Raw genomic sequence first — 25084 nt, forward strand, 5'->3', positions numbered from 1 at the left:
TAATTCCTATATTACGATGGATCATAAAATAGATTTAGAGGAATAAAAATATATAAATAACAAATATAAAGAAAGAAAGAAAAATAAAGAAATGAATTAAACTGATATACCAATTAGGAAGATTAACTCGCTTTAGAGTTTTTAAATAACTTCGAATTAGGAGTCTAGAGTGGATTAGACATCGATCAAGAAATATTTCCTCTCAATTTCTAATTAACTTAAACTATTGGTCGATACACGTTTATCTCCCAAGCTCACATTTTCAACCAGGATAAATTACAATTTACTCGGTTCGACTTATCTTCCGATCTCGTCTATCATATGATAACTTATTAGGGTTGTTAAGCCTAATAGTTTAAAAACACATAATTTATACCTATTAATCCATCTCGAGAAATTACAAATCCTCCGTTAATAACATCCTCATCCACTCATTAATCTCCCCTAAGTGATTTAACCAATCATTTTATTCATAATCTCAACTTTGATTGAATAAACCATGTAAGAAACATGATCGATTCATAGAAGAAAAGAGATGTGAACTATTGTGGATTGAGTATCGAAAGGGAAACAAAGTAGCAAATCTCTCAATTGGAATAATAAAATGAAAGAAATGTAAAGGAAAATATAAACTAAATACTTTTATTAAATAAACAATTCTTTTAATCAAAATTGATTCAAGAAGAAAAATAAGAAAGTATTTAAAAAGCCGAAAAGGAAATAAACTAAAACTAATTCTAAGCTACGGGGGTTTTTTAAGGCATCTAGGACGACTTTATTACATTCAACCCCCAATGTCTTATTTATAGAGGTGTTGGTAGCCAAAATTAGGTCTTCGATAATTTTTAGGTCTTCATATAAGTTTAATTGTGTAGACAAAAATAACCCCGAATTAGTTGGGAAAGACATCGATGTGTGTTGCGTCACACCAAGGATATGGCGCGACACAATATCCAATTCCAGCCTTAGATGATTTTTTGGTGCTTTGGCTGCTTGGGGAGCTTGTGTATCACTTATCCCTTGCTTCCACGTCAATTGGGCATTTATATCATCATCCTACACACTCAAATAAACAGATTATCCCAACCTAAAACCCGTGTCGGCCTATTGGGTTACAACACCTACAAAATGTGTTAAAAACACTTACTTTTATTATTTTCTAATCCTAAGGCTAAAATATTCAAAACATAAATTAAAATCCTAAATTGCCAAGAAAATAAGCTCCTTAAGTGTGAAATTGACCTGAATTGACTACAACATTTGACGACAGGTCAGAAGCCTTGGGCACGAAACTGAATTTCAATACAGTGTTTCATTCTCATATCAAAAGATAATCAGAACAAGTGATTCAGATACTTGAAGACATGTTGCAATATTGTGTCATTGAATTTGAGGGCACTTGGGAGAAATTTCTACCGTTATATAAGTTTGCAAAGATCAGATAAGATGGAGGTTGGGTGGTGTTGGTCGGTTCACCTTGTTTTGGATAGGGCAGAGAGTAGATGGTGGTGACTAAAGTATGGTGAGGAGGTTTTCCATGAAGAAAAATGATGAGAAAAAGATGAAGAGGAAAGGGAAAATGAGAAAGATTGGAGAGGAAGGCCTTTTCCTACATTTCTTGTCTTTTTTATCTTCAAGCATATGGTCATGATAGCCTATTTGTTTAGGTAGCTATAGGGTGTGGGGAATGTGATAAGTGGGTCCCTTGATAAGACTTTATATGTATAATAATATTATATTTGTATAACAATTGCCCTCGTTTGAGGGAGAGGTTATAAAGTGATCGTATTCAAGACAAAAGTATGAGCGAACTCTTTGTGTTGTATGCTTGGTGCATTCTTTTGCCAATCTTGTACTAGCAATGAGTTATAAGATCGCTCGCATATGAGCGAGGTGTTGATCGAGATACATTGCTTGCTCAAATTAAAATTAAAATATAAATATGTGCACATTTTTAATGAATGGGTGAAGGGTTGGCAGCGAGGAGTGCCAATTATTAAATTATACATGTTTGGTATTGTTGAAAGTGTATGAATATACTTATTGAGCAATAACCACTTGGGGTGTCTGCTTTGTAACTTTACAAATTTTAGATAAGTGTCTTAAGTGGCTTAGCAGTGTATCTAGTATTAGACTTAGCGAGCAGTTTCCTCTCAAGTTGTCTGTTTTATAACTTCATTGAATTTAGCTAAGTGCCCTAATAGGCTTAGCAGTATATCTGCTATTAGAATTAGTGAGTAGTTTCCTCTAAGAGTATCTACTTTATAAATATTGACTTTTGGCTAAGTGCCTTAAGAGGCTAGAAGCAATTCTTCTATTACACTTAGTGATTAGTTTCTTCTCGGTGTGTCTACTTTAAAACTTTGTTGAATTTAGCTACGTGCCTTAAGAGGCTTAGCAATATACTTGCTGTTAGACTTAGTGAACAGTTCCCTCTTGAATTGTCTGCTCTATAGATATTGATTTTTGGCTAAGTGCCTTAAAAGGCTTAGCAGTATATCTGCTATTAGTTTTAGTGAGCTTGAAAGGCGATGTCGAGCATGAAAAGGCAATGTCGAGTCTAAAAAGGTAGTGTCGACTTTTATAAGAATATATGATAGTACCTTTTGTCTATATATACTTAAGAAGGCAAAAAGTTGTTCACTTGTTTGTTGAGGAGACATTCATGGCTCAACGTTTGTCCCTATGAAACTTGCATAGAAAGCATCAATAACGTTTGCCATAATATATATTTTTACCTCTCATTGGGGGTATGCCTAAAAGGGCAAGGAGGTAATTGCTCATTTATTAACATGGTATAAATGACACATCATTTATCACTGTGCAACTCAAAAAAAATATCAATAATTTTTACAATAAAAATATATATATTTACCTCTCGTTGGAGTGTGCCTAAAAAGGCCAGATAATGCTTGCTTATTTGTTGGCAAAACAGGCATGCCGTGACATTTATTCTTGCGTGACTAAACAAAATAACAATATATTTCTTTTTCATAATATATATTTTTACCTCTTGTTGGAGAGTGCTTGAAAAGGTTAGAGAATACTTTCTTATTTGTTTGTGAGATACACATAACGAGACATTTATTCTTGTACGACTCAAAGAAATATCAGTAAATTTTTATAGTAATAGATTTTTCCTTTCGTTGGAGTATCAAAATGGTATTTGAATTAATATTGACGAGCTTTGGCACCAAATATAAAGTCGTGAGTTGTTGGCGAGCTGTTGTAAAAGTCCGCGGCTTGGAATCTTGATTGCTTGCTAGAACTACAATATACACGTACAACTCACACAAAGTAAATGCACACTTCTCATTAGAAAGTTTATGTATACTCCTAGTGCAACAATTGAGCCAAAACATATATAAATTTGAGGGGTTTGACATCCCTTCTTCTTATACATTTTAAGAATAAATGTATAACTTATAGATATGTAATATACGTGGCCAAAGATTTATTTATACACACGTTAGGCTTGCCTTTCCATCATAAATTTATTTATTTGTTTGGACGAAAACAGATATGATATATTATAGTTATGCATACGTTGTATGTATTGTCCAGGGAGATTAATAGTTTTCTCTAGGAGTTAAGCAGTTTTCTTTAGGAATTTGACAGTCTTTTCAAGGAGTTAAGAGTTTTCCCTAGAAGTTTAGCAATCTTTCATAGGAGTTAATAACATTCCCTAAGAGTTAATAGTTTTTCCTAGTAGTTTAGGAGTCTTCCTTAGATGTTAACAGTTTTCTCTAAGAGTTACAATTTTTCCTAGGAGTTAAGCAGTTTTCCCAGGAGTTTAGCAATCTTCACAAGGCCTAGTTAAATGGTGCCAGGTATGTTAATGTAAGGCATATAAGGTTTTGATTGATGGTTCGATCTCCCACAAATATACTTTCTATAATTAATTTCTAGCAATACTGGTATTTCTTCAATGAACTTATACCCTTCAAAATAATAATAAAAAAAGTTAGCGGTTAATTTTTTTGCTGGATTTTAAAATGCCTTTGTTGAATAAAATGTGTGAAAGCATGAAATTATTGTTTCATATTTTATTTTCATATATCATACGGCTCAAATCCTAGAGAAATATAATATGAAAGAGAAATTAAAACGTGTCACAACAATCACGACAAAAAAATAAATCTGATAAAATATACATAAAATAAATTGTTATTTTGAAAGTTTTCATATAAAATATAAATTTAGATAACACTTTAAATGTAAAAAAAATAACACAAAATTAAAAACAGAAAAAAAATTATTAACACGGTAGGTTGGGAAGGGAATTGAGAAAAGTAAATAGAAGAATAATTATGAGAGAAAACATTGTGTGTTTTTTGTATTTATATATTTTTTAATAATTTATTTTTATGCATTTTATCATCTTTATATATATATTTTTGTTTTATGTTGTTTTTGTTTTGTATCTCAATTTATACCATTTTATTTTATAAAGCATCAAATTATAGAAAATTATTTAAATAATGTCATAGTGATCTAATTTAAAAAAAATATATTATTTAGCTTAGTTAATTTTTAAATGGAATATTTGAAATTGTTGATTTCACACGTTAACTGCCGACCAATTAAAAATTTTAAAAAAAATAAAATTATTAAAATAATTTGTTTTATTTTAAAACTATATATTTAAAAGTTTTCATCTATATTTATAATAATTATTAAATAAGGAATAATATTTGATATACTATCAATGGAGTTTTTAGACTCCATAAGTAAGGTGATAGGGTTGACAAATTTCTTATAGGGTATACTAAAATATTAAAAATAAATATATTTAAAAAAGAGACAAATGACAATTTTTTAAATTTGATTGTGTAATAAAAAAGTATACTACCAATGTATCAAATACTAACCCATTAAATAATTAAAAAAGACATTTGGGCATCATCTTAGACCCTCTAGTAAAGTTTTTTACTGACACTGGACAAAATACTTACCCTATGTACAATAGTTAGTTTATAACTTCACTTGTGGGTGATTAAAATGTCGTGTATTTGCATCCCACCAAAAAAATATTTACTTTGAAATGATATATTTATAATAATTCGTCTAGGATTTAACTCGCTAATTAATTGAAAATCTATATTCAATACTAAATGAATAATAAATTTAAATTTCATTAATAACAAAACTTATGTAATTATAATGTACTAAAAATATAAGTTAATTGCATCAAGCATCTTGAAATTATGATTCTTATTTTAAATTGGTCCTTAAACTTCAAAGCATTTTAATTATATCCCCAAACTATCAATGTAATATCAATTAGGCCCTTTCACCACTAAAATTGTTAATTAAACTGTTAAATGACAAATTATGTAACAACTCGATTTCAATGGTGTGTGAAAGGCATTTTCAAAACCCCATTTTTGTAAATTGGGCCCGTGAATATTAAATATAAATACTTACAGAGTTGGTATAAAATTATATTACAGTTTGGTTTAATAATTTTGTTGATGTAATTGTTATTTTTGGTACAAGGACTAAATCATAAAGTCCAAATGCTATAGAATTTTAATTGGCCAAAGACTTGAGGACTTGAAGTGCAATTAACCAGAGGTATAAAATGGTAATTAAACCAATTTCAAAGTTGGAATTAGTGGCTGATGATGTCAAATCATTAAATTAAGTGAATAAGTAAATTAATGTTAATAAACTATGGTTATACTTAGTTAAACTAACTTAATTAAAGCATAATCTAACTATATATATTAAATTAGTGAAAAAAATGTGAGAAAGCCATTTCATCTTCATCTTCTTGTTGAAAACAAAAAGAAGAAAACCTAAGGAGACATTTTACATTCAACTACAAAATTGGATAGGTAATTCAAGTCCTTTTATTGTAATTTTTATGTTTTTGAGGTCATGGGAGCTTGATTTAGCCAGCCTATGTACCAATTTCTAAAACTGTTAAAGTTTTTGAAAGTTTTCATTTTTGATTTCTTGAAGAAATTGGTGTTAAATTGATAGATTTTAAGCTTAGATGTAAAAAATGACTAGATTGTAATGTTTAATTGTTAGTTTTGATCATAAGGACTAAAGTGAATAAATTATGAAATTGATGTGAAATTTCTATAATAATAGATAGTAAATTGTCCCTAAGGGATGTGATTGAGATAAATTTTGAAACTGAAGCTCAAAATTGAAAGATATTGTTATTCGGTTCCAGAGACTAAATTGAATAAAAGGCAAAACTTAAGGGGAATTATAAAAATGGAATTAAATACATTCATGCATATCATGGAATGATACAAAAATTTTTGGTATTGATGAATTATCAAAAATGATTGTTTAGATCAAGAATTGAATCAAATTGGAGATAATCGGGGGAAAGCCAAAACTATCGAATAGTCCTTGAAGATTCAACTTGTTTTTTTTTTCCAAGTAAGTTCATATGGTATAAATGTGTTTAAGTTATTATGCTATTGATTTGTGTATATATATTATATTCTGGTTTGATTTGTGGCAATTTGTTATGAAAGGATATAATACAATTGGCACGCCAATAGGGTTTTGTGTGCGATTGTACATGATTGGTTACAGATGTTATCGAGATCCAACATTTATTGTAGACTTGAAGATACATGTGGCACTTAGCTTGGACTAGTAACTTAATGTCGTTTTAAAGGTTTAGCCCGGATGAGTAACCTGGAATGTAAATATTCAGCTTGGACAAGCAATCAAATGTGTTGTTATAAATGTTTAGCTTAGACTGTTAACTTGACAGGAGTTTACTTAGCTCGAATGAGCAATTGGAGTAACAGAGATACCTTTGTATCCAAGTTTGTTTACTAGGTTTCATAGGGAGAAATGATTAAAGTAAAAATGAAGCAGTGAAATTAAATGATATGAACTTGATGTCCAAATGGACAATTGTTGAATTGAACATGAGCATGGTATTTAAATGTTGACTTTGTCATATATATATGATTGTAACATTCCTTAATTGAATAAGTTTTGAGTTTGGTTAGGTAAATGACTTGAATTGGCACGTGATAGCATATGATTTGATTATAAGTAAATACTCACCTTGTTAATGCTTTGGTTTGCCATGTTAGTCAAAACACTCCAACTTGTGCTAGCTTTTTCTATTTAATCGAAAGATGAGGTAAGTTTTATTTCACGACTATGAACTTACTAAGCATTATATATGCTTACCTCATTTGTTTTGTCATTTCCTTGTAGATCGTCACTGTAACAACCCGATTTTTAGTGGTATCAAAAATGGTAGTTTCAGAACCCCATTTCCAATGTTCAGGTCCATAAATATTAAATTAATATTTACGAGGTTAGCATTAAAGTTTTTTAAAGTTTGGTCCGCTAATTTTTTTTCAAATTGATAGTTAATTAAGTTATAAAGACTAAATTGTAAAAGTTCATAGCTATAAAATTTTAATTGGTGAAAGGTCCAAGGGCTTAAATTACAAATAGCCAAAGATCTAAAATGAAAAATTAACCAATTTTCATTCTATATTAGTGGAGGTTGGTGACTTAAATACTAAACATGCACTTAGTGGACTACTCAGCGACTAAACTAAAATTAATCAAAACTTAATTATTATATATATCAAGTTTGATGGAATGAAAGAGAGAATACTATTTTTCTCCAACCTTCCACCCATAAACCATAAGTGAAATACAAAGCTTTAAGAGCTTCTAGTTTCAAAAACTTGTTAAGTTTAATTTAGTCTTTTTCTTGTAATTTTTATGTTTTTTAGGTCATGAGAGCTTGCTTTAGCTGGCCCATGTACCAATTTGTGAAAATGTTAAAGCTTTTGAAATTTTCGATTGATGAGTTCTTGAAGAAATAGGTTTTAAATTGATAGAATTTAAGCTTAAATATGAAAAAAAAGACTAGAATGTAAAGTACAAATTGTTAGTTTTGTCCAAAAGTCCAAAGTGTCAGAATTGAATATTTGATGTGAAATTTCTGAAATTATTGATAGTAGAGGGTCCTAAAAGGATGTAATTGAGATTGATTTTGAAATCCAATCTCAAAATTGAAAGATATTTTTGGTTTTAGGGACTAAATTGAATAAAATGCTAAAATTTACGGGTATTCAAAAAATGAAATTCATTCGGTTCATGCATAATATGGGATGATATAAAAGTGTTTTATGTTGATAAATCGAATTGAATAATTGTATAGATCGAGAATTAAACCAAATCGGGGATAATCGGGGAAAAGAGAAAATTACTATTTAGTCTTTGAAGATTTGATTGTTTGCTGTTTTCACCAGGTAAGTTCATATGGCATGATTGTATTAATTTGTTATGTATTTGGGTTATGAATATGTGTCACATCCCAAATTTGGTGGATTCGAGAAGAAGGGTTATAAATGTGAAGTTCTCTATTTCGACGCTTTCTGTAGTAAGTTTGCCAATTTATAAGCTTCTGTGAACTAATGTTGGAGCGTAGAGTATCCACCCATAGAATTATCTCTGGATTTTATTCTCATAGTACTCTTCAGTTGAAGAAAGAGTACAACAAGCAAAAAGTATGCCTTAGAATGCTGGTTGAGCATGACGCGCGTACTATGTATATGTTATACCTGTAAGTAGCTAAAGTTTGCTTAAGGCCATGCCATATATGAGGTATTAGTAATAGGTATAGCACACCAAGTTTACTCCAACATTGTACAAAATGGGTTCTGCAATGTGATTGGTTGGGAGTCAACTGAATGGTTTTACTAGTCAAATAACATCGGCATCGGATCTTCTTTATATAGTCTCTCCAATTTTAGTAGGACATTAAAGGGATAACTTATGTATGATTTTCCACTTGTCAAGATCAATTAAGAGGTACTGGGTGCATATATATATATAGTAAGAATGGAAGATTGGGATGGAATTTCTTCCTTCAATATTTCTCTTTGGTTTTTCTTCTTAAACTTAAATATTCTCTTGTACTTTATTAAGTTGGAAGCTAAGGATTTGAGTTAATTAGTGGATGTTCCACCTCTTAGTAAGTTTGATAACTTTGCATGTTGAGTTTTTGAATAAGTAAAGAAGTTATGAAGCAAAAAAAATATGATATGAATAAGAGACCTTACAGGGGGTCGTCTGTAATTGTGATGTTAGCAATATGCCTGTAAATGAGTTTTAATGGTAGTTCAACATTTTTAGGCAGTTGCTGCTAGTTCGAGAAGAATGTTTGAGTTTGGGGAACTCCAAGTTACAGTAGGTGAGTGTCAGGTGATTCTTTATCCTAACTCATGCATGTTAAATTTACAAGGTAAATACTTATGTTGATGTCATCTCAAATGTCTGCTAAGTGTGTGAGAAGTATCATCAAGTTGTTGCATGTCACAAATGAAATATATTTGTTACTGCATGAATAAGAAGAGTGTGAATCAGTATGATTATTGCACAAATTTGGGTTAGTACATGTGGTTTTAAGTAAGTAAATCTTTGTAACACCCCAAAATTGATCAAGTTCGACCCAAATCTAGCGTGCCATATTAGCCACCAGAGTGACTCTCCGTTAACTCCCAACCTAACCACCAACACACCACAGGTTCACAACATGGAAGTTGTGCTAAGTTTCACATATTGCAACGTAATGTCATAACATCATGCATATAATATAAAACATGTGAGCTTATAAAACAAATAGAGGAAGTGTTCACATGTCAACCTATAACATCTTAAGGGTTCGCAAACATCACTCAACATAAGTTCACATCACACATAAAGTATGAGTTCGCAAATCAACCTAAGTTTGCATATAGTATTATATGTTCGCATGCTAGCATTTATTATAGGTTTACTAAATAAACATACTTCACAAAAAAAGGAATTGTACATACATAGGTTATCATTCTATTGTAGGGTTCGCATAAACACATGGGTTCGCTCAATTTACTTGAGTTTGCTAAGTAGTAAGGCTATCGCTAATAGGGGTACGCATGTAATTTTTTGGAGTTGAAAACATATAGGAGTCGTGGAAAACAATATTTAGCAATAAATTTGACTCATATCTTTTGATAAAAGTTAACGTAATATAACGTAACACTTATGCATGAAAAACATCAACTTTACTCATAATAAAAAATAATTAAATATTTTAAGACATGGTTTGCAAAAGAAAAATAAACTTAAAGAATTTAAATCTAATAATCGTAGGAATAAAAAAAGGAGTCTAATCCCAAGCAAAAACTATATAAATAAAATCCCATCGCTTCTTCCCCAGGCTCACTGATATCTACTCAGAACTTATCCTTACTTAGACCATTCATCTCGTCTCTTGCCATCTGCAACCTACTTACCTGCGAAGTAGGAGAGGAGTGGGTGAGTTCATTGAGAACTTAATAAATAATCAGAAATCAATAGAGTATGCTTAAAATACAGAGTTTAAAACAAAAATTGTACTTAGCCTGAAAATCATGTCGCGAGTTGGGGTCACCATAAAGATGCGAGACCCAGTTCACCGTTTTTCCTGCTTGTCAGAAAAACGTATAAGTCTGTAAAAATAGTTTTAGTTGTGCTAGTAGAAAATCATACTTGAAAACTTAGCTTGTTTGAAAATGGATCTTGTATAGCTTGAAACATGCTCACATACTTGTCTTATAAGAATGACAAAGGAACATAAAACATGTTCTCGCCCACAGTTATCATATCAGAATCTATTGGATATGCGGATCTCATTATAACGCCTCAGAATAAATCAAAGAGTCCATAACATATCCTATAAGTGCAGAATTAATCAATGCACTCTCATGTACACCAACATATCCTGTTGAACGAAGCCTTGCTCGACATTCCCTTATCTCTCCACATGTCCTAGGGCCTCAACGCCCAAAATTAAAAAAAAAAACTTATGGTAAGTACTCACAATCCTATGGCATGCCATTATATCCAATGTAAGGGCTAGCAAAGGAGCGCGTACAGAAACTTATCACATAGAGCCCACATATGCAGCTCGCTTGAAAATGCTAGCTCATAGAGCTCACACCAAAGTGCGTAAAAATACAATTTATAAAACCGTACTTTAAAAACACATATTAAAACATATTCTCACATAGGAGTACACAGAATTTTTTTTGTAGAACATAGATTTAAAAACGTGAACTGAAACAAAATTTTAAAAATAAGTGTCAATACTTAAAAATAGAGTTTCAGAAAAACTTATTCTTCGAGCACAGTTTGGAACCTTGAAATTTCAGAAAAGCATAACAGTTTGCTCGCACATGGTAATTCTTAACCACTCACCAATAAGTTGAGAATTTAAACAAGTTTATCTTTGCCTTTATCCTTACTGGTAGATGGTCAGGCTGGTTCGCAATACACATAAACACACAAATTACTTAATTAGATAAAACTTACAGAATTCACACATGCTAGCGAACCTAACTTTTTGGACAATCAACTCTAACAAGACAGATGCTTACCTTGGTTGTTACGAACCTTATTCCAAACAGAGACTTAACAATAGAATATCTATGAGAGAATTCTCATGGAATAAGGGTCACATCTATAGGCCTAAGTGTCTTGGAAATCTTAATATACCCCACTTGACTTAGAAAAGGTGTTCATGAAAAGTATTCTTAGATGCACCATACCTTTATTTCCTAATTTGAGTCTAAATTTAACTTTGGTTGACGAACCACCAATTCACAACTTACTTGACGGACCTCCAATTTGCCAAACAGACTAGTGAACCCTAGCTTGTCAAATAGATTGGCGAACCCTAGCTCCCCAAACAAACTGGAAAACACAAATTTCAAAGAATCTGGCAAATCCCCTTACCACACATTTTGGCGTATACAGTAAAGCTAAAGTAGTGGCGAACTCCTTACTAATACTCTTTTGGCGAACTCCTTTTTTGCTGAAACACTAGAGAACCCTCACTTGCGAGGCCAAAACTTCCAGACTCAATCTCAAGTTGTTATAGTTTTCCATTTGTGATGCCTCCGATAGGGCAGGTACATTACTAACTGGACTGGCAGATCCAATTGACCAGGAAGACACTAATGGTGTAGCTTCCGATGAAATGTAAATTGGACTGACAGAACACAACATGAAGAAGTCAAAGTCCATAAGACTGAGACCCATGGCATTTTATGCCAATAAAAGCACTAATGGCGATACCTCCAGTGAAATATGGATTGGACTGGCAGATCAAGACATGAGGTTATGTATAAGACTATGTGGGAGAAACCCCATGGTAGCCTCTAAGGTTGTTCGATGGGATAACAAACACGTAATTCTCTGTGATGCCTTCGTGGCTTGTTTTGTAAGGCCTTATGGCATATTTAATGAATCTTGTTTAGATTTTACTGTGTTATTTGTGTTATGTAATAAGTAATGCATTTGTCGTGAAGTCTGGTCGAATGCTTCTGTGTCGTGATCTGGGTAAACTTTAAGACTTTTTTGCTAAATATTGTGATGGTAGAAAATTGGTAAGTTGGATGATCTCTCTACTTGGTTAGTCTTATGAAAAAAAAAATTGAATATGGTCTAAGTAAAACTTCTGAAAGAGTCTCCAGTAATGTTATTTGAAGGGTGAACCCGCAATATTAGTTTGTTAGTACAAGAAATCCGGCGTATTCGTAACTATGAACAAGTTAGTGTTCGACAATCCTGAGTGTGTCTACACTATTCAAGGAAGTAATCTGAGTTATCTGGTGACCGCCAAATCTGAATGATTTTCACTTTATGTATAGAGGCCATTTGGGATCTAAGCTATTTTGTCAAGTTGCGCGTTCTCGTGATTTGTAAGAAAGTTGTCTGGAATTCTTTAAACTAATTTAGAACATTTCATTATTAGTGTAAGTTATGATTTTTGGGTCGATTTGAGATACAATCTGATTGGTATTCTGATAGTTACTATAATCTGTATTGGAATCTGCCAAAGGTAAGGTCAGTATAGAGTTCTTCATAAAAGATCAAACAATTTAATTATTTACCAAGAATAGGGTTTGTGAGTAACTATCCCAAGGGAAAAGTATTCAATTTCTATTCAAAGAAGAATTCGTTGATGGTAGGTTCTGTATGAATATTCTTTTGAGAAGTACATTTGCTGAGAAAGAGATGAGATCAGTATTGATTGATGAAATATGGAATTGGTCCAAAGGGTGAATAGACTAGTTAAGTGTGGAAGTGGATGAATATGTATATGCCGTTGTTGGAAAGTATTCGCCAAAAAAAAGAGATGAAATCCAAAGCCTTTAAAATGTTGAATTTAATAGGAAATGCTTCAAGGCTGTCTGGAATTAAAACTCACGAAGTCCGTTTGAACTTACAGGTGTTTGTTTATGTTTCAGATTCTGCTATAAGAGTGGCTACGCTTGGAGGGACCAAGCCAATAGTGCATATGAGTAGTAGCAAGTTGGGATAATAGGCATAGTACATTGCACCATAAGAGTCTATTTTTAATAAATATTTATGCTGTAACATTTTTCACTAGTCAGAAATTTAATGTAATTATTAATTACCCTCTTTTATGTTAATAATAGTTCAAAAGAAATAAGAAGTATGTTTAACAATAATTTATGCCTGTTGTATAAATTTTTGTTAATTTTTTTAGGTTGTAACATCCGATATCCGAATCTGGTGATTCAAGTTGAGTAGAGGGTGTTACAATGTGTATGTTTAATTGAAATTTGGATTGTTTGTGATTTAGTACAAAATGTGAGATTTTGATTGAATTGTAAAGAAATGAATATTTATATATGTGTGTGTGTGCTAAAAATGCTCACGTAAACTCAGTAAAGGTTTTGTACACACTTGTATAGATTGTTTACCAGTAATTACCAAGATCCAACATTTGTTGCAGACTCAAAGATACATGTGGCACAAGTTTAGCCTAGACTGGTAACCTTACATGTATATTTTCAGCTTGGTAAAGCAATTGGATGTGTTATTAAAGGTTTAGCCTAGATTGGTAATATGATATAAATATGTATTCAGCTCGGATGAACAATTATTGTACTGGAGATACCTGTGTAACTGGATCTGCTTGCTAGAGTTCATTGGGCTAGGTAGCTAATGGAAAGAAAAATAGAAATGAATTAACACGAGATTGATTTTCGAATGAATAAATGTGGAATTCAATAAGAGTATGATATTGAGATATTGATTTTGAAATAAATTGAATTGAATTGGTATATTTTTAAATGACATTATAGTTGATTCATATGCTAAGCTCACTTTTCTATTATGTGGTTGCCATGTTTAAGTAAACTTGTCAAGTTACAAAGCTTGTTGTATTAAATTGTAAATATAGGTAAGTTTTTATTTAATGCATATGAACATACTAGGCATCATATATACTTACCTCGTTTGTTTCCTTTTTCCTTGTAGATCATCATCTTGTGGAATGCATCAAGCCGGATCAACTAGAAGCTCACACTATCCTATCATCGAATTGGTAGATATTTAATCATTTTGGACCCTAATTTTGTGGCATGTATATAGGTGTTTTGATGTGTAAAAGTCATTATATTATGAACTTGGTATATGTAACTATGTGTTGTCTTGATATATGGTTTGATATGCTTAATTTAGCAATGGTTGATACCTAAATGAAATGACATATTATGGTTGACTTACTTAAGGATATACGAAATACGAAATGTCATGTTCATGAGATGTTTTGTACATGTAATTTTGGTGAATGGATTGTTGAATTGGTATGCCCTAATGGTATTGAAATGTTTAAACTTAGTTGATAATGTTCGATTGAATGATTAGTTTAAAGATTGGATTGGTTATTGAGCTTGTTTGGCATGTTTTTGACATGTTTTGAATCATGTTAAGTCAATACTTCATGCATATTTGGTATAGTTTCGTTGCAAGACTTGAAATAGGTACCAAATGGTTCCTTTTTACCAAAACAGGGTCCACATCCTGATGAGCAACCTTCCTCGTTGTAACGTCGACCAACAGTGTGTCACATTGCGATGTTGAGTGGCCTTAGGTCACAATGTGATAAACTATTTGGTGACCTCATGATGTGGAAGAAGTCACGTGTAACAACACATTTTTAATGATATTGGAAACGGTGGTTTTCGAACCCCATTTTCAATGATCAAGTCGGTAAATATTATTTATTAATTATTACAAGTCTTTAATAGAGTTATATTGAATTTTGGTCAGGCAATTTTAGTAATTGGTTGGTTAATTTAGGTACAATGACCAAATCATAAAAGCTTTAAATATTAATTATTATGGTTAGCTTGTTAAATAGATTAAAAGTTAATAATGCAAGTACTAATATAGCAATTTACCACCTTTGAAAGATAGTGGCAGTTGTTGTTGAATTTCTAAGTAAAAATATGTTAAATATAATTAAAAATTAAGTTTTATGTTATAGTAAAAATAAACAAAATGTGTCATCCATTTTCATTTCTTTATTCCACAATCGAAAACTTAAAAGAAAACTAAGGAAGCTATAACCATTCTTCAAGTTCATTTGGCTTGGTGCCTGGTAAGCAAATTAAGCCTGTTTTTCGTAAGTTTTATGTTTTTGAGATCATTCTAGCTTAATCTAGCTAACCTGAGTACTAAGTCGTAAAATATTTAAAGATTTTAAAAGGTACCATTATTGTTTTGGAAGCTTTTTGGATGATTAATGGTTGAGTTTAAAGCTTTGATATGAAATAGAAGTATTTTGTAAAGTGAATTTTGTTAATTTTGAGTTTAGGGACTAAACTAAAAATGTTTTGAAATCAACATGAAATTCTTAAAACATAGATGCTTAAGAGTTGTATTGGGGTGAGTTTGAAGTTAGATTTAAAATTGGGATTTAAATATGAAAAATATGATTGTTTTAGTTTTAGGGGCTAAATTGAATAAACTGCAAAATTTTAGGAAAATTGTGAAAAATGATAATATAATATGACATGCATTAAATAAGTTGTTATAAGGTATTTAGAACTGATAATTTGAAATGAATTATCGTATAACAATATTACTCATACAAATTACTATGTATATGATCCTTAGACTTGAGATCATCATTGTCCTAACATCGTGAGTTGCATATTTTGATATAGTCAAAATGTGTACCATGACAAGTTGTACTATAAAGACTAATGTTGGATATACCACAATCCATGTACTAAGATACGATTGATCAAGATAGAATTTATCTCTCCTACATAATGGGAGCAATATCTTAGGCCTCTTGATGGAGTGAGACTAGAAATGCATGGCCATGCTCGAATAGGTTGATATCAGATATCAAACTTATTTGTTTATTATAGTCTACTCAGGAAATCAAGGAATATGAGATTGGACTATATAGGTGTGACTATTCCATGACTTGTGTCCAATCTAGATATTAAGGATAAAACGATATAATACATGAAAAGATTATCACAAAAATGTTATGTCGAATCAGAACTTCTTCTAACTTGGGTGGCAAGGATGCACTGCTAGATGCCACTCATTGCTTGTAATGTTAGAAACGTTATAATATTACTACCAACATTACAAGAGCCTACAAAGTCACGCCCTATAATTGAAATGAATAGAATCTGAATACATTTGGTATTCTATTTAATTGTCACATGAATTAAATTAATTGTTGAATTAATTTAATATTTAAATATTAAACACATTATATGTACAAACTTGTTGTACACAAATAAATAATATTCTTTTGGAAAGAATATAATTAATATATGAATTTGATTTATACAAAATATTGATTGTATATATTTTACCAAATTTATTATTATAAACAATTGTATTAATTAATTTTGGTCAAAATATAAAAGAAATAGAAATTAATATTCTTACGGAAAGAATATAATTAACATATTCATTGATTCATACAAAATATTAACTGTATATATTTTATCGAATTTATTAATATAAAAAATTATATTAATTAATTTCGGTCAAAATATAAAAGACATTTAAATTAATATTCTTTTGGAAAGAATACAATTACTTTTTCCAATTTTCCATTTGTCTTCTTTGTTAATAAGAGAATAATCCTATATTCTTTTGGAAAGAATATAATTCTTTTTTCTAACTTTCCATTTGCCTTCTCCAGTAATAAGGGAATAATAATGGTTTTTCTTTTAATATGTGATATCAAAGAGGATAAAAGGATGATAATCCCTTAATGTGTTAAGGTTACTAACTTAATAATTTAAAAGGTCTAGCAACCGTGTTTAATTCTCTCTGAAAAGTTGAAGAGAAAGTGGTTGTTCATTTTTTACGGGGTAGACTACGTAGAGGCCGGGACATTTTTGTTGTGGCTTGGAATCGACATCAGATTCACAACATCCTTTCAACATTTTGATTAAAGAAGGTATATTTTCAACCTTATTTCAACTTGATTCATTACTCATACATGGATCCCTAGTTGATGATTTCTAAAATAAGTTTTCTACTATGCAACGGGGCGTATCGTGATCCAACAGTGGTATCAGAGCCACTTGTATGATACAGATTCATGATTAAATTTATTGGTTGATGCAATTGTATGAGATACATGGTGCATACTATGTTTGATATGCATGGTTATAGTCCAATAGCCTCTTTAATTTATTATTTGTAAATGTTGTAATTTTATAAATATGGTCTGCGTGTCGTATCTTTCTATATTTCTCTTGTATTTATCTTCTCATCTTACTCCATTGTACGTAAAATGAGTTTCTATAATTGTAAATTGTATGAGTTGATACAGATTAGAGAAAAAGAAGGTTAGGCTGCCTAAAGTGTAAAAGAAGCTTGATAAGTGGCATAAACCCTTAGGGTTCCCTACGGTTCTCTCATTGGCTTGGGAGGAACCACCTTAGTTTTATGGGCTATAACCATTCCATTTATTTACTACTTTATATTTTTCTTGTATATGATACAATTGATGATATGTTACCACGCATGTTATAGGATATTGATAAGATCAATTAAATGATTAAGTGGACAAATGTTGACCACTAATGGTGAGATTAATTTAATTTAAAAACCCCTCAATAAAATATTAAATTAAAATTGTCTTCCAATATTTACCTAGTTAAAGCCTATCGATACAATATGGGTTTTGTTAAAGCGAAGTACATGTATTTATCTTAGTCAAACGCGGAGAATAAGCAAGTGATATTCGTCGATTATGATTTTGTTTAATAACTTAACTAGGTTACTCTAATAGAATTAGATACCCAGAGGCAAGAGATTTGGATAAATCATGAGATGATTTGAACAAGAGTTGTTCACCAAATAAAGCCTTTACATGTGATATAATTAGCAAATGTTGCTTACCTAAATAACCAAAATCTTGAGAGGAAAGCCAAACTGACTTAAAAAGAGGTAAAATATGGATGATTATCCATTAGAAAACTTTAGAGAGTCTTTTCAAAATTAAAATATGAGCTTTATTAATTTTGAATAAATAGTGGGAGCATCATTGAGTAAAGTCTTTTTAATGATTATAATAAACTTGGTAAATGTACTCATGAGCATATTTTATTATTGTAGGTTAATTATGACAAAAAAACAAGTTCTTTATCACTACAATCAGTCCTTGAGAAGGACAAGTTGAATGGATTGAACTTTCTTGATTGGTTACGTAACTTGAGGATAGTCCTCAAACAAGAACGAAAATTATGTCATTGAAGAACTTGTTCCTAATGAACAAACAACTAATGCCTCTAAAGTTAAAAATGATGCTTATAAGAAGCACTTGATGACATAGGATGTCTAATGCTTGCCACCATGACCCCTGAGCTTCAAAAGCAACATGAGGACATGGTTGCCTAGGATATGATTCAACACCTCAAGGAATTATATAAGGGGCAAGCATGTCAAGAGAGGTACGAGACCTCAAAATCCCTATTGGTGGAGGGAACTCCTGTGGGAACGTACGTTCTCAAGATGATATGCTATATTGAAAGCCTTGAAAAACTAGGACTCCCTCTAGGTGAGGAATTGGCCACTGATGTTATCCTACAATCATTCCTAGATACTTTTAGCCAATTTGTCCTTAATTTCAACATGAATGAAATTAATAAGACTTTGCCACAGTTGCTCAACATGTTACGAACTGCTAAAAGTAACATAAAAAAGGCTGGGCCTAAGCCCATTCTTATAGTCTACAAGGATAATGACAAATGAAAGGCTAAGGCTAAGGAAAAGCCAAAGTCTAAGGACAATGGCAAGGTCAAGCCCAACAAAAGAAAAGTTGCATTGAAACCTAAAGGAGGAATTGCTAAGGAAGAAAAATGTTTCTATTGTGGTAAGACCAGACACTAGAAGAGGAACTGCCCTGCCTATCTTGAAGAGGTCAAGAAGGTAAAGGAAAACGGAACGTCAACTTCAGGTATCTATGTTATTGATATTAATTTATCAACATCTACTTCTTGGGTATTAGATACTAGATGGGGTTATCATATTTATACCTCTATACAAGGGCTGCAAAGAAGTAGAAATCTGGCTAAAGGAGATGTGGACCTGTGAGTTGGGAAATAAGCAAGAGTTGTTGCATTAGCTGTAGGAACACATATTTTATCATTGCTTAATGGACTTGATTTAGATTTGGAGGATTATTATTTTTTGCCCAGTTTGACTAGAAACATTATTTTAATTTCTTTTTTAGACAAAATTGGTTTTAAGATAATTATTAAGAATAATTATCGTTCATTTTATCTCAATAATATTTTCTATGGTTCGACACAATTAGTAAATGACCTCTACATTTTAGATCAAGATAGACCCATTTATAGAAATAATACTAAAAGGTAAAAAATAAATGACTCGAACCAAACTTATCATTGGCATTGTTGTTTGAGTTAGATAAGTGAGAACTGCATATCAAAGCTCCAAAAAGATGAGATTTTAGATTCTTTTGTTTTCAAACAACTAGATATATGTGAGTCTTTCTTATTGGGTAAAATGATTAAAAATATTTTTAATAGTAAAAGTGAGCGAGCTAGTTATTTATTGAGCTTAATACATAGTGATGTATGTAGACTAATGGACACACAAGCCATATGAGATTTTCAATACTTCATTACTTTCACTGATGACTTTAGTAGATATGGGTATATTTCTCTTATAAGCCATAAATCTGAAGCCCTTGAAAAGTTCAAGGAATTTAAAAATGAAGTACAAAACCAACTAGGTAAAAGTATTAAGGCACTTCGATAAGATCAAGGAGGAGAATACTTAAGCTTAGAGTTTGATGAGTTTTTGAAGGAATGTGGGATTGTCTCACAACTTACATCTCCTGGTACTCCACAATGGAATGGAGTTTCTGAAAGGAGAAATAAAACAACTATTAGACATGGATCAATCAATGATGAGTCATGTTTATCTTCCTACTTCTTGATGGGGACATGCACTTGAAACAATTGCTTTGACACTAAATCATGTTTCATCTAAACTATTTCAAAAGACACCATATAAGATGTGGACTGAGAAGTGTCCTAGTATGTCTTTAATGAAGATTTGGGGTTGTGAAGCTTATGTTAAATGTTAGACATCTACTAAGCTCAAACCCAAATCTCAAAAGTGCATTCTTCAATCCTAGTGAGAACAAAGTGTTTGTTGCTCGGACAGGAGTCTTCCTTGAAAGAGTTTGTTTCTAAAAAGGGAAGTGGTAGAAGAATAGAAATCAAAGAAATTCTAGAAAAGCAACAGATCACTGAACTAGAGATTGAACAACAATAGGTTACACAAGTTGTTGCAGAACAATCGACGGTTTTGGAAACACAACTATCGCGAAGATCTTTAAGAGAACGTCATGTACCTGAGAGATGAATTTCTCATTACAACATATGGTGATATTCTACTTATAGATTAAGATGAGCCTAGGACTTATCAAGAAGAGCTGGTGAGCCTAGATTCTATGAAATGGCTTGAGGCCGTGAGGTCTGAGATGGATTCCATGTCAGAAAACCAAGTATTGTAACACCCCAAACCCGACGTAGACGTTATGGCCAGATCTAGCGATGTCACAGGATAAGGTGTTTGAAAATCGTGTCTGCGCATTAAAACAATTTCCATTGAATTTCTTGTTTTAATAGCTCATTAGTTCCAAAATTTTGTTGCTCATTTAATCGATAGTTTTAAAACGTTATTCATTTGCGGAAGCTTTTAAAACATATTAAACAATTCTGCGTTTAGGAAAAACATTTGTTTCTTTTGAAAATTGAGGTTTCCTACTACTAGCAGTTGTAATCCATAAAGTAAAGATAATTAAAACCCAAAACAAAAGTCCGAAAGTCCAATTACAACCCAAAAACTTAGCCAGTAAAAATAGAATAGAAATAAAACCAATTATCGTAAAAATGGGTTAAAAACCATGCAAGTCCAAAACCGTGGTCACCGTCGAGTCCTCCGCCTCACCAATCCATCTAGATTTGGGGATTACCTGTGCATATTTAAACAAAACGGGTGAGTTTATGAAAACTCAGTGTGTAATCCCACAGAAAACAAACAATAGCAAATCACAGTGCACAGTTAAAGCACTAGCCCATCTCAATAAAGTATCAAATATGCAGAAGGGCCTTAGCCCATCACAGTATCAATACTAGTCATGCAGTATTCAGTAACAAAGTCCTACCCAGCCAGCCTCTACACACCATCTCCGCTCAACCCTACACTCTATGTGGGGATCAAATTAACCCACTCATCCCTACACTCTAGGTAGTACTAAATGCGGCACAAAACAGTAATTTGCAGTTGAGCTGCCAATATGTTAGGCTTAAGAGCCTTTCAGTACACTTCCTCCAAATATAATTAACCCAACCCTATGCAATGCAAAATACAAGTCATGACATGCTATCTCAAGACATCAGTACATATAATCAATTCAGTATACAAGTATACTATCATCATGTTGAACACATATATAAATCAAACAGTTAGTTTGAAAAATTAGGGGTCTAAGTGATGCTTACCGACCTACAGTAGGTTCACAATCGACTTGGGTGACTTGTGCAACCGTAGCAATCAACTCAGTTAAAGTGGGCTCACACGCCCATGTGGTCTACCCGTGTGGGCCTACACATACGTTTGGCCCACTCGGCCCAAAATGGGCTTGGCCGCGTGGTCCATTTTTACTGTAACCCGTGCTAGCTAAATATTCATATATGTTTTCACTATTTACTTTTATGTTACTTCAAAGTTGTCTACTTGAGTCACTGTTACTAAATTATTTATATCTTGAGCTACAGAATTCCAAATTAAGGTCCACTTGATGTTTTTGAAATTAGACTCAAATACCTTTCTACCATAAAATTTTTATAATTTTTGGTTCAGCTAATCAGTACAGTAAAATCTTTAATCTTACCTCTGTTCTGCTATTTGATAGCTTTGACCTTTGTTTCCTAAAAATTAATTATCTCTTAGTAAAAATTTTGTATGATGTTACCATTTGTTTCTATTGAAAATAGACTCATTAATAATTTAAATATGTAAATTTTAATCCTTAATTATTTTTGTCCAATTTTTTATGATTTTCCAAAGTCAGAACAGGGGAACCCGAATTCATTCTGTCTTGTCTCACAAAACTTATTATATCTCACGATTTAAAATTTCATTACTTACACCGTTTCTTTTATGGGAAACTAGAATCAATAAGATTTAATTCTATATTTTTTTAATTCTCTAATTCGATTTCTACAATTTATGGTGATTTTTAAAATTTAGCCTACTATTGCTATCCAAAGAGAAAGTAATTTCGGCTTTTTGCCGAATCCCATTTTCTGCATTTCGAGTACACACTTGGTTCTGATTTCACGTGTACACACTCCTAAGACACTCAGAACCAAGAATTAACATTCCTAAACACAGAGTCAAATTTTAAATGAGTTTTTAAAATGCGAAGACGAACAACCATAGCGCTAATCAAACGACCAATGCTTACCCCAACACCCTTAGTGATTTCAATTACGAGGTGACATGTAACGCTAGGGTTTGTGCAAGTGTACATAGTCATTATCAAGTAATAAGTAGGTATCGAGTTATCGTCTCCACAGGTATTGTATTTGTGCTAAGTCACTTAATTTGTAAAATTATATTAACAATTTGGTAAATAAAAGCACAATACAGTTTGAGAAGTGATTATTTAAACTAAATGCAATGTTCGCTAATGCAAATTATCCTAATTACTTAGTAAATACGCATTTTACTGATCCTTATTTACTAAGGGTTTCTTAGCATTCGTGTGAGGTCACAGGGACGTATTAGGTTTGAAACAATTTAATCACACAAATCTAAAAACTATGCAGATAACAGAGCTTGGTTAGATTTGTTATGCAACCTACAATTTAATCGGGTTAGGATCTAAACTGAGCATGCACGTTTCAATTATGTGTCCATTAGCCATCGTCTGGTTAGGATCGCTCAGCTAATTCAGGTGCATTTCAATCACGTATGAACAAAATACATACTTGATTTTAATTGAAAACATGATCGATTGAGGCACAAACATTATAAGCATGAATCAAATAAATATTATTTAATCAAAATAATCATCCTAGCTTAAATAAAATTAAGCTATCATTGTTGTAAACAAGAACAAAGAACAAATAACAAACATCTTTATATTAAATTAAAGAAAAGAAATATTAAACCCAATTCAGAGTGGCTGTCACCTAAGACTCTGACTCATAAGGCTCCTTCGTTCCTTTGCTTTGCTGATGGCTCTCCAAGGTGGCCGACCAAGGGTTCTTTAAGAGGCTTAATTGCTAAAATCCTTATGCAAGGATTTTGAAGGGGTAAGATAGCTAAAAGAATTGAGAGAATGATGAATGAGTGAGAGATGATGGGATGGGGGATGATTGAAAAAGTGAGAAATGAGCTCTTATTTATAGGTGAGGCAAGAGAGCTAGTTTGCTAAAAATAGGAGTATCCATCCTTTGAAAATTCCTCCAAGAGTGGCCGGTCATGAATTGAGGAAAGGTGGCTGACTTTTCCTTGATTTTTGGTCAATTTGAGTGCCACAACAACTCAGGTGTAAGACTCGGTCATCAGCAAATCTTCGGGAAATCTTCGATTTCTTTAACTCTTCAAGGACTTTGTATAATTTAACCAAAAAAAAGGTTTGACATCCATTTGCAGCTGAAAATTAGGTTGACTTGGTCCCCAATTTAGAGAGTTTTGCAATTAGAAGAAAATTCTAAAACCTGTCCAAAAATAGTAGATAGTTTAGAGGACCAAATAATATAATTTAACCACTTTAATTAATCAATTTACTTAATTAATTAAAACCCAATTTGTTACTGAAATATTAAAAATGAATTATTAAATATAACTTTATATTTTATTTTTTAATTTAATCATGCATGACCCACTTTATAGCTTAAAAATATAATATGCTCAAATTAATATAAAATAAGCCCTTTTATGCATGAAAATTATATAATAAAGTATAAAATCACATATTAAAAATTTCTATGTCCTAATTTCATATTTTCGCATATTTCTTTAATTTATTAAATAATTACTTAGTTTTAACAACAAATTTAAGTAAAAAGGTGATGAATTATATAGGAAAAATCCTATATATTTTTCAGTTTGCATGACATGAGGAAGACTCCGTTCTTCTCGATTGTTTGCTGTCTAAGATAGAAAATCAGAGCGAATAACTTAAGCCACTTACCAAACGGGGAAAAATGCAGCGATCAAACAAAATCTTGAACAAGGAGACACATCTTGTTCAATACAATAAAAGGAAGAAAAAAGGATTTTGCTAACACAAAAAGAAAGAAATACTGCAGAGGAGAATTCAGTAGGGAGAATGGAAGGGAAAATGTGCAGATTTTTTTTGGGAAAAATAAAAAGAAAAGATTGACAGAATATCCGATAACCAACCCTAATCCCTTATTTTTCTCCTAAAACTAGTCCACCACACTCTCACTATCTCTCAAACTGCCCAAAAATCGTCCACCACATTCCCTCAACAATCGAATTCAAACTTCACTCAAACTCTTCAGTATTTTACTTCCCTTCAAACTCCCACACAACACAGATAACAAAACATAACTCCCTTGCATGCACAGGGATTCAAACTCAAGACCCGCAGCATATTAGCACTCCACCTAACCACCAGACCAGCAGACCCATTCTGTTATATTCTCACAACCAAACAAATACAAGCCTACTGAAC

The sequence above is a fragment of the Gossypium hirsutum genome, chromosome D01 (genome assembly GCF_007990345.1).
Source record: "Gossypium hirsutum isolate 1008001.06 chromosome D01, Gossypium_hirsutum_v2.1, whole genome shotgun sequence".
In the NCBI taxonomy this organism is placed as follows: Eukaryota; Viridiplantae; Streptophyta; class Magnoliopsida; order Malvales; family Malvaceae; genus Gossypium; species Gossypium hirsutum.